This window comes from Pygoscelis adeliae, unplaced genomic scaffold (genome assembly GCF_000699105.1).
Source record: "Pygoscelis adeliae isolate BGI_AS28 unplaced genomic scaffold, ASM69910v1 Scaffold218, whole genome shotgun sequence".
In the NCBI taxonomy this organism is placed as follows: Eukaryota; Metazoa; Chordata; class Aves; order Sphenisciformes; family Spheniscidae; genus Pygoscelis; species Pygoscelis adeliae.
Genome location: NW_008825433.1, coordinates 4,809,158 through 4,827,432, shown reverse-complemented (window position 1 = coordinate 4,827,432; position 18,275 = coordinate 4,809,158). Strand labels below are relative to the sequence as shown.

General features: G+C 37.8%; 1 protein-coding gene across 2 annotated transcripts in view; it reads right to left on the bottom strand.

Annotated features, from left to right (window-relative positions):
• ZFAND3 (zinc finger, AN1-type domain 3) overlaps nucleotides 1-18,275 on the bottom strand; it is a 142,299-nt gene that overhangs the window by 8,919 nt on the left and 115,105 nt on the right. The gene's annotated exons all lie outside the window — the stretch shown is intronic.

Below are 18,275 nucleotides of genomic sequence, written 5' to 3'. Positions count from 1 at the left end.
TCCTTGCTGCCGGCACCCCAAGTTGGCAGCGACTGCAGGAGAGTTCACTGCTCCGCTACTATTCCAGTTTTCAGAAGCTTCTCTTCACGAACTGCTCTGACACTAAGCACGGGGGGTGAACAGGCATTTGACACAGGGACATGTCGTGCCACACCATCTTGCTCTGTAGCTGAAAAGATGTAGGTTATTGTCTCTTTGTCTAAAGCTAGTCAACGTTACTCAGGTTTCCAGGGAGCATGCGATTCAGAAACACATGGCAATACTTCTTCCTACAGGTGAGGAGGGCATCTTCAAGTAGCCACCTCTTTCTGGTCTACAAAGAAAATCAGCTTTTTTTCTTATTTGGCCCTAACACTTTATAACAGTAAAGAAATTGCCACAAGTTTCCTACCTCTAAAATGAATGTTACATAGTGATAAGTAGTATTAAGATGATACAGTAGGGAAAAGAGTCCTACAGTTACAGGGTTCACGTAGTCCCCTGTATATGAAACAAAGTATGATAACGCCTATACTGCAACATTTTTCCTGCCTGATGGTGCAGAGAGCATCACTCTGCCTCTCACTGAATGCTTACATTACTGCTGATCCTTGAATGCTCAAAAGATATTAAAACCACAAAATGATGATATTGGAGAGATGGAAAAGGATAAAAATGATCTAAAGAGTGTGTGTTTGTGCGTGTGTGTATATATACACACACACACAAAGTTGTGTGTAAAGTGTTTCAAGCTCCTGGACTATAAAACATCAATTGTAGGAGAGGACAACAGGCTACCTTTATGTTAGTGTGATTGTTAAGAAAACAGAAAGGAAAAAATATCACACATGGAATTATTAAAAAAAAAAGTGAAGAAAAATTGATTTATCTCTGCTCTTTGTTTCAATAGCATCAGGTATGAAAAGACGTGTCTATTATCTGTGGCTGGCTTTGAAACCCTGTTCTAGGAACAAAGCAGAAAAGACCAGTTTTCTGTATTGGTATATGTGATTCAGAAATATGGATGGAAAGATGCAGATTGAATTGATATATATCTCGCCCCTTGTGATCATTGCCTCCACTTCAATCTCAATCTAGGTCATACCACACTCAAAATGTGACAAATATCTTTCCTGAGGTGCCAAAAATTCAAGGTCTGTTGTAATTCTGGTCCTTGGACTAGAGTTTCAATAGTGAACAGGCATTTCACTCAATTCTCTCTTACAGAAAGCACGGACTGAAGGCTTCCCTTATTTCTTGAAATAAGACTTCAAATTACTGAACCAACGTCCACTGTGGGCACAAGAATACATAATAAATACCTGTCTAGATGAGCTCAAAAATCAAGTTTGTCATCTTATCTGCAATGGATGTGTAAGAAGCAGATGCAAGAAACCCTGCAGATACGGATTGGGCTGAAGTCATTTCAAGTCCCTTGTAGGTAAAAAATGGTTTTAAATCCTGATGGTTTTACAGATCCTCTCCACATGGTTAACAAGCATATGTAGAAATGCTATTTAATGTTATCTAAAAGAGATCTTGAACATGTATACAATCTTCTACACAGCTTCAGCAAGACCCTTTTGACAATTTTATCAATCTAATAAGAAAATTCATATACAACATGATTTACCACTTTTGAACATGACCTTTCAATTGCCCCATCTCCTCACCTTCTACAAAGCCTCCTGCCTTTGGTAGACCAGTGTAACTTCATGATGTTCCTTTCTACTTTGCTACCCCTCCAATACAGTCTATTCTGTGCTTTGCCATATCTTTATTTCTTTTTTTAACACCTTTTAGCTTTTTTTAGAGCACCTGTTTTCATGTAGGAAAAGCTGTACTGTATGCTATTTTTATTCCGGATGAAACATATTATTTATTTTTTCTATTTGTCAAGTATTTTCTTATGCATTCTTGAACAGAATTTCAATAACTGTCCACAAAGAATGGCAGGTGATTTTCATTTTCCCAGACTGTGGGAAAAGTATTTCTAATTTCAGCAATTAAATGACCTGAACCTGTTATTCATATATCTATTTAAATATGTACTGCTAATTAGAACTGATAATACCTAATGAAAGAATAGCCAAGCACATTTTGAACATTATGAAAGATAGTTTTGCATATATTAGCTGTTCTTATGGAGGGGGTTTATTCTTGTTGAATAAGCAATGGGGATCTTCTGGAAGCCTCATTTCCAAAAGAGACTTCAGATCTTTAGCCCCATTGCTCCAAAAGCCTAAGTCACTTTAAAGATCGGAACTTGTATTTTTGTAGGTTTTATTTAAAATTTAAAGGACTTGAATACTGTTGGATAGTAGCTAGTTGAGTAGCAGTAGTTCTGAACATATTTTTCATTAGTTCAGAGTGGATATATTCAATTCAGTTATTACTGCTATATTCACTCCTTGCTTCTTCACGGGTCTGGAAATCAGAGTGGACATCCTGTGGTCTGCGTGTGCACAAATGCCTGATGTCGTATCAAGACCATCAGTTTTTACAACAGTTCCACTCTTAACTTATGTGCACTGGGGCAGAAGGCCAATATATGTACTTCTATTTTGATCCTCAAAACCAATCCAGATTTAGAGGTGGAACCTTTTCTCCTGAGAACTCTGCTGTTATGGTTATAAAGCAAGTTAGATTAATGAACCCTTGCGGTGTATTTACTGTTAAGTTCATTATGGGAAGATATCAAATAGAGGTTGTCTCCCCTAAAGGATTTTACTGCAGAAATGCTTCTTTTAGCACACTGTAACTGAAAGACAATTAAATAACTTTCTGCTAGGGGAAAGAGCATTGGAAAAGGGAATCCATCTGCCAGCTAAAAGTTAGTTTACCCTAGTCATCAAGCAAAAATATGCCAGACTTCCACTCCAAGGATAGAAGATTTCAGTCTAGTAAATGTAATAATACATCTCACAGCATTGCAATTGTTGTTTTCTGATGTTAGAAGTAAACTATGAATCACCTATTCCTCAGGCCTCTAATGCAAACATCTTGGAAGAACATTATGTAGTGCCTCAAAACCTTTGAGCTCCTCTAAGCACCCTAGCAACTACTTCACGATATATATCATCAAAAATTCACTTCCATTTCATCACCAGAGCATAAATGGCTAAAGCCATAAAGCAGTGTACCATCTCTGCCTTACTTGTACCCATACAGATGAGTCTTTTGCATAGGACATGCAAAAAAATATCATTCAAAGGAAGTCTAAGATCGCACACAAGCAACTGTGAAGTTGCTTTCATCATTCCTGAGGAATCTGCTGGGAAAAGGCAACTGGAGAGGACAGAAAACAAAATAATCTTCCATATTCAAGAGCAGAGAATACCACAGACCTACAGTTCGCTCTGTGTGGGTGATGATGAAAAATGACTGCATTTTCCTCATTGTTACATTCAAGAGCACTGGCTTGATGGCAGTATGGAATAACAGTAAGCAAATCTTTCAACTAAAAGCTACATTTAATTCTTAACTTTCTGTCTTCAAATTCTGAAAACAGTAAGCTGCTAAAATACCGACAAAATGATAGGTGAAGCATCAGAAACAATTCAACTCAATGGCATAATAATCCGCAACACAAAAGCCAAATAATAATTTTAAAGGGTCCCCGATTTTGTTAAATTTCTTTTTTTTCCTTGTTAACTCAACAGAAAGCGGTCAGACTTTCTGGAACATGGCACAAACGCCCCATAATTGGATTACTGCAAACTACCAATGGAGAAGCACAGCACACTGGTGGGACTACTCTAGTGGACGTCCTTGGCCAGGTATGGAGTAGTCCCAGACTCTTCTAATGTACTGCTGGAGAACATCACACCGTTACATAAGATATATAATAAATATAATGATCCCTGTTACACGAATAGCATCATGATAGAAAGGAAGCTCCTTTTTCTCCCACCCCAAGATTCTGGGTCCTAATCTCATTGATGAGACATTCAGAAAGCTGCTAAAGGAAGGCAGATTTGTTTGTTTTGTTTGTGAGCATGTTTTGAGAAGTGGTGAAAGTGCCAAACAAGCTTATTAAATATTGATCAGCTTACACATCTACAAAATGGCTTAAAAACATTTAAAAGTGTCTCTATTTGAAACATCTTGATGTGTATTACCTAAAAAGTAGTTGCATGCTGCCACAGTTACCGTACAAAATCAGAGCTTCTTACACTTCAAAATCATCTTACCTGCCCGCTAGTACTGTTATTTATCATTTTCATTCCCAAGCCAAAAGGCAGAAGTTCAAAACTGCCAGAATTTGCAGCCATTTCCAAATTTTATTTAATAAACAACTTGTGTTTATAGATCCCCTATACAAAGCCTATTCAAAAGTAGTCTTTACAATGGCGTAGACTTATTCCTGTGCAGAATTCTGTGCTGTATGCTTTCGCTTCTTCACGTGCTTCCCAAGAAATTTCACCTTTCTTGCTAATTTGAAATTCTAATCAACAAGAGGGTCAAACAGAACTTAAAAATACCTTGTAACCTTAAGAGATGAAGGTGCTGCAAAAATTCTCTACCAAAGGTGTATTATCTAACAAGGTATGTGTGAGTCTATACGCAGATTTCTGTGCAAGAACAGATTTTAACATGTCTTTAAAAGGTGACCATATCTACAGGATATCATACAACACAACAAAACCAGGCAGATTAACCAGCAGAGAAGATGAGCTCATGCAGCGATACACGCTGCTGCAGCACTGTTCAGAATAACTGGACATCATTCCCCAAAAGAGTCTGGTAATCCCCAGAACAACAATTACGTATCTCCCCCATCCCTTCCAACTGGAAAGATGACTTAATGTGTTGTAAATGATACTAACAATAAAGCTATTTAAAAAAGTGTGGGAGGGAAATATTTTTTTTCTTTTTTCAAGACATGGAATAGGTAAGAAATAATTGTAGGAGTAGAACAAATAGCTACCAAGATACAAAGCCAAGATCCTAAAGACCTGTGCATTGAGTACCTCAGAAGACACTTGCTCTCTGGATTTCAATATCATCTAGCTTGTTCCCCTAATATTTTGGAGATTGTTCAAAAGAACATCCAGCAATGGAAGGCAGTAAAAGTGTCCTATATCCAGCCTAGCAAAACTTCCAGTGCCGCTTGTATGCACTGCTATTTTACAGTATAAAAATACTCTAGTCTGCTGCTATCTTGTATTATTCTCCTTCTAGACAGCTCCATTCTTGCATATACTCTAATTATCTCTTCTCTCTCTTCTGTGGGGAATGCTCTACATTGGCATTGTCAGATTTCGTTACACAACTCAAGGAACATTGAGTTTTACTGACGTTTTCTATAAAACCAAACCAAACCAAATCCCAACAAGCTAACAACAAGCTTTTGGAAATAAGTGAGCTAACTGTTCTCCCGTTTCCCTTTCCCAGCTTTGCAAGATGTCATGGACTTTGATTAAGTGCTAAGTAGTTTAGAATAACTTGGCTAGGAATCTTGTCATTCCTTCCCACGGGGAAAGGAGAGTAAGCCACATTATGGTGAAGCTTTTTAAGCAAATAGATGTATTTATTAAAACTCTGCAAAACATAGCTTGAGGCAGTCCTTTCTATCATTTCCACTCCAAGAGCAGCGTTAACCTCTAAGCGCTCAAAGTTAGAAGTCTCTAAATTTTGATGCACAGTATCTTAAAAATTGCCCTCTCAAGGCATTTCAGTTCCACGTTCCCTCACAAACGGCACAGCAGCAAAACATTCAGGAAACACACAGTAGGAAGATGTGTACGTAACTTATCTTATTAATTTCTTTTTCTAACCATTTGCTATGGTCACTGCAACTCGCCTTTCAATATTTTCTTCTTTATATAGATCGTCTATACTTACTCATGACTACCAAAATGATCAATAATTGAATCAAAAAGAGGAAAAGAAAAGGTGGTATAAGACACCTTAGAATGTTTCTTTTAATCTGCCAATCTGTCCCTGGGACTGATGTGCACTTGGGACTTCCATCCTGCTCTTAAGTCAGCCATAATCTCAGGTTTCATGCTAGAAGCACACAGCTCATTGACATCTGTGATGCTACATAAAATTTTATGTCTGAGACTCAGGGTGCTTATGAGATGCTGCAGATTCATTTTGTATTTCCACTACTGGGTTTACGCTCGGGAGAAAAGAAGGGAACAAAGATTTTTTTTTTTTTTCCCTTTCTTGCTCTATTTTGTCGTCTACCACAAAGAGGGCAAAGCAATATGTATGAGCATGCATGAGAGACGAAAAAGCTATTAGTAAAAAAAACTGCCCAGGAAATGAATGGAAGAAATTGTATACAAAAGAAAGATGACGTCACCTTAATCCTGTAAGAGCCACTGGACAGGTACGGTTAAAGATTCTGCAAGAATTCTTTAGACCGCAAGGCAAAGACTTTGTATTTCCAAGTTTAGTCACGTAAAACCTGTGTTTCAAAGCATCTTCTGTCTATTTTCTTGAAGATCGTAAGCCTGGGAAGCTGCTTTAGGGAGCACGCAGGAGATGCAGTTTTGCACTGTGGAGACTCTGCAAACAAACTACCTTTTATCCCAATTTGTGCTAATTTCAAATTCACTTTCCTATTTATCATACTACTTGCACAGAAAGCTTTCAAACTATTTTTTCCTACATTAAATGTGACACAAATTTTGAACAGAGAATTTATATCACTTGAGGACAGAGCACATGCTGATTTTTTTTAAGGTTTTTTTTGAATCAACAATTCTTAAGGAGGTTCTACACAAGATAGTATTCTGCTCCTTGACTTCGGAACTAAGAAGAGCTCAAAAGAAACAGTTTCCTCCTGTTTCTTTGAAGACACTGTATTTGGAGTGGGAAAAATTAAGATATGGCACTCTCCTAGATTCAAGTCCTGCTTTTGCTCTGGTGGATACCAAGTCCACAGAAGTAGGGAGCATCTTCAGGAACAGACCTTGAAGTTTTCAGGAAATTATTTCTGAATTTCAAAGAATCCTCAATGAATCCAAGTGGTAAATAGAGCATACCTGCTCTGCAATAGTAAACTGCAATTAAAAAAAAGTTTGCCGTGGGTCAGGTCTTCCTAAATACTGCAGGTCTCAGTCAGGATCATATCTTAGTTCCGCCATGTACCACAAAATAACGGTGGTTAAATCTTTTGGTTTGGACCAAATATTTTCCTTGCTCTACAGGACGCATGCACATTAGAGTAACTGCTTTTACATCACAACTTCTTCACCCCACTATGGATTCACAAGTTAAGGCCACCATCTATCGGAGACAGTCTAACGGAGCAACTTCGGTACGTGATTACTCCCACGGATACAGCATGCAATACTCATTTCTAAACTGCTTTATACCTCAGAAGTCACTGACCTACATTTCATCTGTAGGCTCCCCTTCCAACCTTATACACTGTCCCCAATTTTTTGTCTAAGTTGCAATCCACAGCAGTCAGGCACAAGCAGTAGCTGTGACCCCACAAGTTGACTTACCAGCTAGCACAAATGGTGGGTTACCACTGCTGTGAAATGTCTATAGAACTGGGGTATGATCCCAGTTCACCTATGGTGACAGATGCAACTTCACAGAAATTAGCATTTTATTTGGCACGTGTTTTCTCAATATAACTGAAAGCAACATTTTTCTCCAAAAGACTTGCACAATTGTTGAAGCACAAAGGCAAAACGGTTAAAGTTTAATTTAACAAGAGAATTTGCAAAGGAACCATTTTGCTCCCAAGAACTTGCAGCATCAACAGTGGTGCCAGACAGTCAACACCAATGTACGACTAACTTGAGGGAGAGGAAAAGCTAAGCTCAAAATTAAAACTTTAGACTTTAGGTAGGTGAAGAGAGTTTGCTTTTTTGAATAATCATGTGATCTTGCAATGATATATTCAGGAGGAATTAATATCACTGCTATACTTGTAAAAGGAACGTTCACTGCCATGTTTGCAGGGCCGAGAACACGCTGAAACAACACTGCGTCTCCCATATCATTCCTAGTTTTGCAAGGTGATATCCTGTAGGATGTGGGAGAATGAATCCAAAGAACAGGATATGCAGTAAAAAAAAGCAGAATTATGCCAAAAAGGCATCCTAGCGTCCAAAAGCAGACACCTAATAGAGGTAAACCATAATAATAGGTAACACTATTGCAAATGGTAGTACTCTCGTAAGATTTTCCATAGGCTATACCAGCATATAAAGAAGTATTTATTTGATATAATGATATATTATATCATATGAGATATTGTATCATCCCTCCTGAGAAAGGGCAGGTGGATGACAGAGCTATCCTAGAATCAATGCAGGGCCTTGGTGCAGAGTGTTTGACATTTTCAAAAGAGCTAGATGAGTAACATATATCTATATAGATATAGAGTATCACACTATCTACCCCAAGCCCACCTGAGCTGGTATACTTCTCCCAGAAGCTGAGAATTTAATTAAAAGCCAAAGTGTACCCAGTAATTTAATTAAAATAGCAAGCAATACCGAGTGATTCAATAATGTACGTGTATCATTTTGTTTAGCCCAATGAAAATGCAGGAAAGATAAGGCTACTAATAAAGAACTGGAATGGATTATGAAAGGGTCTATACTAACATACTGTACGTGTTGTAGTAATTCTAACTGTTCTCCTGGATCTGCCATGTATTTTGACTTCAAATTATCACATGCTGAATATGATTCCAGGTTTAACTTTCAGTATATTTCATGAATTATATTATTTATGCCTTATGTTTAAATAGCTTTCTAGAGCTGCACCATATTGATCCACCGTCTGACAACAGCTAGACTTGCTGGCCAAATCACTGGAGAGAAGCAGCTCTATTTCTTTTAAACCTAAATGAAATTTATTTTATGTCTTTAGCCCCTATTTACACCTTATGTCCAGGGCCTCTTAGATTACGCATCCTGCTCCATGCAACTCGTCTATTCCTGGAGCCTCTTGCTATCTATGTCAAGAGTAATTCTTCTTCTAACCAAAGGGAAATAGAGCTCCATTCAGAAGCTCTATTTATGCCATAAGGGAAAACAAACGCTTGGAGTGATGTGCACTTCCACCTTTCCCCTTTTTTTTGGGTGCAAAGACTTACACAACGTTCCCTGCTCCTGCTTGTTCAGAATACGGCAGGACCCCCTGTACACCACTTATGCACAGATTTGAGCAACTCTCAGCAACTCAGGAACATTGAACGGCTGCGAACACCTCTGCAGGTAAACTTTTTCATTTCAATACATATAAAGATAACAGTTAAATAAATGTATTACTTTTAAAAACCGACTGAAGAAAATACTATACCTTAGTGATTAGAATATCCATAAATACAGTTTTTGAGCTCCTGAAACTTTCTTCCAAGGCCAGACATACTTAATGTCAAAAGCCCCTGACACAGGCTAATATTATTGTTTTAACTTTTGTGAAAACTGATGCACGCTGATCTTTATGCCATTTCCTTAGAAGACCCACAGCAACCTAGTAGAGAACTCTAGTGGAGAACCAGGTAGTCTCACGTCCCAGTACCTAGCTTTAACACTTTCTTATACCTTAGATATGGAATTTAAGACCACAGATGGCATTTTCCTTTAGGTAATATTTTATTTATTTAGTCTGTAGGGGGAAAAAACCCTCTAGTTCCTGGAAAGAATCCTGACTTTTCAAGGCAAATTTTGACAATTGCTTTCAATATGCTTTTTCTCCTCCCAGTTCTGATGCAGCAATTGGTGTGATGTTTTTTTCTCCACTTCTTCCTATGAAGAATTTAGACTTTCACCAACAAAATTCACTGGGCATCATTTCTACCAACCTAAGCCTTACTTCATGGTCAGCTGAACTAGCTGGTAACGTTGCTTCAGGATTTGTCAGATGATTATAGGATATTTTTGGGCCTTCTGTGTATACTTCAAATATCAAGCACGTTAGTAAAATGAGTAGGTGTGTGCATAGCTATTTGTTAACATATGGACAAATATGTTTGATTCACTTTGAGGGGGACGCTTTCTAGGCAGCATCTTTCCTTTTGAGAACAGGCTGCAGCAGCCTTCTGCCATTCTGCAGAAGCTTTCGAAGTGCACAGTCCTGGTGAAGCTATAACCTGTGCCTGTGAGACTCTGGATAAATAAGAACACTAAGTAAAGAATTTTGATTAGAAAAGATAGAGCACTTTAACCTTCAAAAATGTTTCCTTTAACATCTGGCAGGTGGCTATTATCTTCATTTTTCTGAGAAGGAAAAAAAAAAAAAGACTCGAAGACTGAGCAAATTACTTCCCTAAAGGTATTGAAAGAGATGGAATTAGAAATAAGATAGCCTCAGCTACATTTTTATGTTCAGATTCACTAGGCCATGTGTCTCTTGTGCATACAGGACAATTAAAAAATTGCATCTTCTTTTACTTTATGCATATGCTTCTTTCTGTAACCACAGTACAGGTATGTATGGAAGAAGAGACCTAATGTGGCACACCAACAAAATGCTTAGTTTTTTCCTCATACCATAGTATCCCTGCAAAAACCACCGGAAAGTTATATACTGAAGGACTTACCACTCAGTAGTTTCAAAATAAAACCTTTTTTTGTTTTGTTTTTAAAAGGAACATGCTAACTTGTTTTATTTAAGGAGAACTTGAGGACTTAGGAGACTGACTGACCCATTTCAATTACCTGTATTGATTGGGGCTATAGGAAGGTAACTAAAAGGCTCAGTATACATCACTAAATCAAGAGGGTCGCCTGTTGCTGAACTTTAGGTAGCACGGTGGAAGAAATCAGAATCGGCACATGCTGTAAGAACCCCACATTAGTTGAACAAGCTGGGGGAATATACTAGAGCCTCTTCAAACTGTATTTCATGATTCCTAATTATAAGCAGACCATGAACTCCATTTACACTTTTAAAGCCGTGGACAGCTTTTCTAAAGCCTAGACACTAAAGTGTTTTTCTGGGTCCTATCCTTGGAACCCATGATACACCAATTAGTCAACTGCCTTTAACTGCTTAATTTCTAGTATTTTCCAAATACATATTACTCGGAGAGACCAACGTTAGTTAACAGCTCCTATTCCCTATCAATTGAATTACAGTCTTGGGATAACATTTTCGTAAAGTAAAACAAAACAAAAAACCCCTTTGAGTTTGAATTCAAACTTCAATAGTTCTTCTCTTTTTTTTTTTTTAAATACTTGCAGGAATGGAAACTAAGATGCTAGGCATTACTGGAATGGCTGAGGCAAAAGTACTATTCCGGGAGCAACTATCTTAAGAGAACAGTCAACAGAAGACAGCTGAATACGGTACATCTTAGGGCCTGGCAGGAAGACTTGCCAGAATTACAGTACATAACCAGTTACTAATAAGATTTATTTTTCCTTTAATACTTCTTATTGAACTGGTTGACTCATAATCTCCAGAAGCAGTGCACATATTTAATTTTAATCAATGGAAAGACATCTGTTATACCAATACATAATCATATCCTGAAGCCATTTTGGTTTGTACCAGATAAACCTTATCCATCTAGAAAGTGAATTTACCAGTGCCATTCCAAATTCTTCTCCACAGAAAAAGGTTCCATGGAAATGGAACCATGATTTAATATTTTACCAAGTTTCAAGACAAACATTAGTTTCAGTATGTGTTGGACTACTTCGTACAAAGATGAAAAAGTTGTCAGAGCTTTTTTTTGTTTGTTTTTGCTTATCTATTCAAGTTTGTTTCTTTCTGCCTGTCCTTTTGAAGATAATTTCTAAACAAACTGAGTAAATCAAATAATACCAAATTTATTCTGGCACAATCCAAACAAGTGCCTCATCTCCTGTGTTTATGACCGAGCAGCTCTGTTATACAAGTTAAGAATCTGCAGCTGTTTTTCTTCCACCTGTTTTATTACTGAATCATTGTGAGACTTGCTGCTGCAGTATCTGTAAAAAAGGTACATCTCTTCTGTGTGGACACATTTTGTGTCTGACGGCTAACAGAAATGCTCAGTGCTTGATACGAGTCTGTTCTTTTCTTCCTCTTACCCCTCTCCTTACTGGAAGACCAAAACAGAAGTAAACCAACAGACACTTTTAAATAATCCCAAGAAAAGAATTCCACCAGGTTATCACAGATTTATACAGAACTAAATTAAAAGCAGGGATGTGGAAAAATAATCATAGTAACATACCAGAACTCTCTTTTTTATACTTATTAACTATGCTTATGTGTTTGTGTGTGTGTGTATATATATATACCTGCATATATATACACATAATATGAGACGAGTTTCTGAAATAGTTTAAAAGGTATGTTTGCCAAATATTTAAAAAAGTTTTGTTCCTGTCCCTGCCAAGATTACAGATTTTTACAACTTGTTTATAATGCTTTCTCATGGTAGTTGGATCTCCTTTACTCTACGTTTACTCATTAATGTTTTAAACTCCTTTCCATTGTTAATACTTTTTTAATATGTATTTTTTTATAATTTGGCAAGCACCAAATTATCTTTAGAAGTACTGAAGTCAGGAAACGGTTTAGGATGTAGGATATTTTGTAAGAGATATAATGCCAGTTTAACGTTGTTCTAGTGCAAGATAAATGTGTTCCCTACGGGTTTATTCCCTCATCATTTTAAGGTCAGCTTTCCTTTGAGCTACTTTTTTCAAATGGCTTCTCAAATTTGTAATTTTGTTCCCATGAGTAACTACCCTCATGATCACTGTTCACATACAAAGGAATGTGGTGCACTGACACCTGTAGAGAAATTAATCTGAAGACTTCACATGCATTTTTTGGACACACGTTTTTTGATGAGCTGTCTTAAATAAGTCTTTTTCTCTTATTTTAATAATCAAGCAGAGTACCTCTGTTTCTGCCAATGATTCCTTTCATCTACTTAATAGGCATTTATAACTGCCTGTCCCACTGCTCCTATTTTTTCTGTTTGTTTTCAATCAATGTAGTTAAACATTTATTTACATGTTTTTTTTCACCTCTAGGCACGTAATCTTGAGATTACTCAAATACTTAGTTTGTTGCTTTACCTCCCTATTTTATACTCTTTCACAGTTTAGCTTCTCTTTTATCTTTCTTCCGTTTTCCTAGATGAATGAATTCAAGCCAACTGTACTATGCAACATGTACATCTTGTACTACTGTGGCCTCTTCTTTATTTTCCATTCTTCCCGTCCCCTCCTCTAATCTAAGCAAAGACTGCAGAATCTTAAGTGTTTTTATGCATTAACCTTATGAGAAACAAGCCACAAAGTAGTCGGGTACAAATTGGGTTATCAGCTATTCAGACATGTTGATTTTCTGTGTTGCTAAGCTGTAGCAAGCAGCTTGCTATTAAACTTGGTAGAACTAGAAACCATTTTATCGAGACAATCTTACTCACTTTGATCACATCTTGATGAGGCATTTCACCAACTTCTAATAAAAAATTAACATGGCATTTATCCAGTTTGCATTAAAGTCACATTCAGCACCATCTCCAACAAGCCCAGCACATTGTACACTGCGGAGACTAAAATCTGGGTCCTCTTTCTGGAGACGTGCTGTAGTAGTTAGATCTCAGTCACAACGAGCAGTGGACAGTGATCTATGTGGATGAAGTTATATCCACATAAAGTGCCTTCCATAGGAAGGAAAGTTATGCCCTTATAAAGGTGCAGTCTGAGGTGTGCTCCAACAACGTGCTGTGCCCTCATTCCACGCGTTCAGCACAGCGAGGCAATACTCTGGCTAACTGGCAAAGTTAGACTGTTGTTTCCTGACTCAAAAGTCTTCCCGCTGTAGAGGCCACTTGTGAATGTGCATCCCTTCAAATCAAGAAGCAGACAAACATCAATACTTGCCAACATCTCACAAATAAAAATTGCAAAAGGACACGTTTTGCCTTCACCCGTGCCCGAGGTTAGTAGTTACTGCAGAGTCTCCATCAAGAGCAGTGATGAATACATAACTGTTCAAGTCTGTCCGCACTCTGGGAAATTATAACTTCTTACGGCACAACCTAGGCCAGTAAGACTCCAAGAAAATATTTTCTGTCCACGCAGGCAAGAAATACTGCTAACAACTGTTTGATCAGATTGCACCACAACTGAGCAGTTATTTTTTAATACAGTCTGATCAAACTGGAAGGTTTCAACATCTTCCCATCCTATTAAGCATCTACTCTGGCCAAAGAACACAAAAACCTTGAGATTCCTACCCGAGAAGCACTCAAACAAATCAGCAACATCTCTACGGCACTGCTACTGGAAGCTAAAGCTCAGCTTACTTTCCAGGGCCTTTTATCTTGGCCACCCCTTTGATTGCCAGGAGTTCTGGACAGGTGGAGCCTGAGCTACAGATGTATGCATTAGGATGTGGCCTACAAATAGCAAACCCTTCTACACAAAAGCTGCTGAAGAGCTGGCACACTGTACTAGTTTTTCTTCGATTGCTGACTAGGACCGGATCTAACGTGACAGATGTGAAATTCCTTTACTGATCATCTAGAATATCCTCGTCCGACTTATGCAATTCCAACAATATTAAAGACCACTACAGATTTCTGTGTGTTGGGTTTACACAACAAGTGATACCAGAACTAATTTTTGCTGTAAAAATACTAAACCTCTGCCATAAAATTAAGCTATGCTTTCTGTGCAAATAATTTCTATGGCTTAGAAGTTCACAGCTCAGTATCTTTTAAAAATGTACACAACTTTATTTAGTAGCAATGTACATCTAGTCAAGTAACTAAGACAAGGCCCATAAATTTAGTGTAACTTGCAAATAATCAACCTGTCTTTTTCTAAAAGACATTTCCAGAACTCTGTGTTACATAACTACTTTAACTCACAAATTCTCTGCCCCTAGTTTTAAAGCAAGTCTGTGGTAACCACCTGCTTATCACATCACTGAACTGACAACTTAATTTTCAGATCAAGAATCACAGGCGATTGATTTCAGACTGCTTACGCTTCCAGCAGAAATGCTGTAATAGAATGTAACTTGAAGAATACAATTCCTGTAATTCTGATTTATCTGATGATAAAACTGCCTACTACTAAATAAAATATATAAAGTATTAAATAAATACCTTATTTCAATACAATCGTTATCCATCAGAGCACGCTAAACTATTGAAAGGCCCACCCAGAATTAGAGAACATCGCTGTCTGGAAAACATGCCTAGTGTAACTGTCATCCAGAAACATTTCATAGGAAGCTGGTTTTGTTCTAGTAGCGTTGATTTAAAGGTTATCCAGTCAGAGAGGCACAAAATGAGAATTCATTTTAAAATTTCCCTTTCTCATTGAAGCTCGCAAAGTACATCAGCAATTAACAATTCCTACCACTTCTCCCAGTTCGCCGTGTGAAAAGGCTCAGAACTAGTCTTACAAATTGCTCTTTTGAAGATCAAAGTGAAGCCGAATTTGTCTGTGTGTGCTCTCGATGAGTTTGTAATTTACTGGAACTTTCAGAGGAGGCTTGGCAAGCACGCTCGTTTGACAGCCCCAGGGTACAGGATTCAGGGGAGCTCTGTGACTCTTCCCTTCCGAGTTCCTTCCTTGCCTTTAATTGGCACCTCATTAGAAATTAATGAAAATGACATCCTCTGTTCTTCCTGCTCCAGGCACCAAACGCTACAAAAAGGCCCATCACAATTCATAACACATTCGATTTATATAGCAATGGCTCTTAAGCATTATTTATGAGATGTGAATTTCTTGTCAGCAGTTAATAACTTGTACAGAGTGGAAGCAGAATGAAAAAAGATTTTGAGAGTATGCGTGTATGAAAATAAATAAATCTTTCTACAGCTGAAAAATGTTGTGTTTGAATTTGAAGAACCCTTACTGGAACTCCCTTAGTAGTGAATTGTTTTTCTTCACGGCAAAGCCCTGCAGCACTGTCATATCTGTCGAAAAGTCCATGTAGTGTGTCAAGGGAACGAGCTCAGCAGCATCACCTCTCTCTGGACAGGTTTTAGAGGAGACTGTGGAGCCAATACAGCAGTTTCCCAAGGATCTCCGAATTTGGTGTAAAGAAGCAGCCCACTCTCTCTGTCCCCCTTCAGAAAGGTTGTGCCCCGCTGGACAAGTCCCACTTACGCTGGATTAATATCTGCAGGTATATTAAAACATTGGCCAGTATGTATAGATTTTTCTTTCCCCTGTGTCTCACTAAAAATCTCACTGGAAGAATCACCGGGACACATCGGCAAAAAAGGAGATGATTTCCAGTACTTTTAACATTAGGACAAGAAGATGTGTCACAGCAAACAATAAAATTGCTGTTCCGTGGAGCCTTACAAAGAGTTAATTTGGATTTTAACAACAGTGTTTCAGACACAGCTTTGGAACAACATAATATTTATGTGGTTAATCCTTTTTCCTTATATCCAAGCAAACACACAGATTTGTCCTTCTAAAGATCGTGTCTGCCTTTTTATTGATTCTGACTATCAGAATTTCTTTCCATGTTTAACGTTAAGGTTTTTTCCCATTGCTTCAGTTAAGGATTAAGATGCCAAGAATTTAATAGCAGCGGTCCAAAGTCCAGATCAAACAATGTTCTACCGTGACCATTGCTTTTGAAGAAAATACATGCTTATTTTACACCAGTTGATTACATTTCCAACACTTCCAGTTAAACACGCATCATTACCTGTGCTTCACATTATGACTAAAAGGATAACCTGATCACATACAGATTTAGAAAACATTTTAAGTGAATGAGAATTTTAACATATTTTTCTGTCCCATTTCCCATCACCCCTTCTCCAGGGTTTCTGATCTGGCTTGTCATTCATGATCTAAAGCAACCTAATTTTACAGTGAAAAAAAAGCTAGTGAGAACTTTTATTAAGTTAACTGCCTTTTTAAGGCAGCTTCCTTAAAAATGACAAAAGCTACATGCTGATAAGTATTGGTAAAGCAGTTTAGGTGATGTGAAGCTGAGATGACCTGTTGCTCAGTGGTAGGGTTTTGTTTGCTTCTTACTAATACTACTATTAAAAGTAAGTAGTGCAGGGTACGCCTACTCTCACATCACATGAGAGCATTTCATTATACACAAGTACTGAATACAGTAGTAATGAAACATTATAGCTGCACAGGTCAACCAAAGATCTCCAGTCTTTTCAGCTGTGTTGTAAACATGGAAAGACTCCTGCCTCCCACTTCTCTCATTAAATGTGTGGAATATAAATGTTTATTATACATCCTGTGTAGTTTAAAGGATGTAATACGTAATGCAGGTATGCAAGTTTTCATTTCCTCACTTATTGCTGAGGAACTCAGAATTTTTTGTTTCGTATTCATGTTTTATTAACACATTTTATGAACTTTAACAGAAGTATTTCCCTAAAGCTGTATAGATCCAGTAGAAACAATTTAAAGAATATTCCTACAACATTTATATTGCAACAATGTTGAATTATGGAAATACTTCAAGAAAACTTGAGAGGAACCAACTAGATGTATGTGTCATCCAGTTTACAAAAAAAAGGCAGGTGTTACTTTATAATTCTAAAAACATTACTAATCAATGGAGGGACTTGTAAAAACTTGCTTTCAACTTCATTGCTCTTACATGGCTCCAATTTTGCAGAATGCAGGAAAGATTAATGATATAACATAATTGCTAACTCATCTTTTCTGCAGTTCTCCCCAAACTTGTAAAACTCTCTTGCTCCCAATATTAGGGAGGGTTCTTCTATTTCAGTCAGGTACCTGTGAGCAGCCTCAGCCATTTGATAGGTGACAGCAGCAGACCAGGAGCAGAAACTCCTGCCTCTACCATGCTGAGCAGAAAGAGCCATACCAAACTGTGTCATCGGTAGTGCTGCATTTCTTCAGTTTGATAAAAATCTTACTGGATACTTCAAAGTATCCAGACATGTGATTTCTGTAACAAGAATTTCAACATTACAGCTTTTGATTTCATGTTTGGTGGCTCCACAGATAACGTATGCTACTTCTACAGCAGTGCTCCGATATCTGAAACAAAGCCTGTCTCATGTCCAGAAGAGCACAACACAACAGTAACCTCTAAAGGTTGAAGACAGACCGGCGCTGAAGAAAAGAAGAAAGGATAACATGGAATCTTTGCAGCTTTCTATCGCTTCTCTTCACTTGATATTAGGTATTCAATACAGAATTCATTAACTGGGTCTTTGTAACTAGCTTAGCCAATCTTTTCTCTCCCCACTGCTGCTCAGAAGGACATGCCTTCTATCCAGAAAACATTTTAATACAATGTTCGACATTTCACGCGTGCAATGTGAATTGCACCTATCGTCTGTGCAAATCCTTTGGAAATTATCCCCCTGCTGAGACACG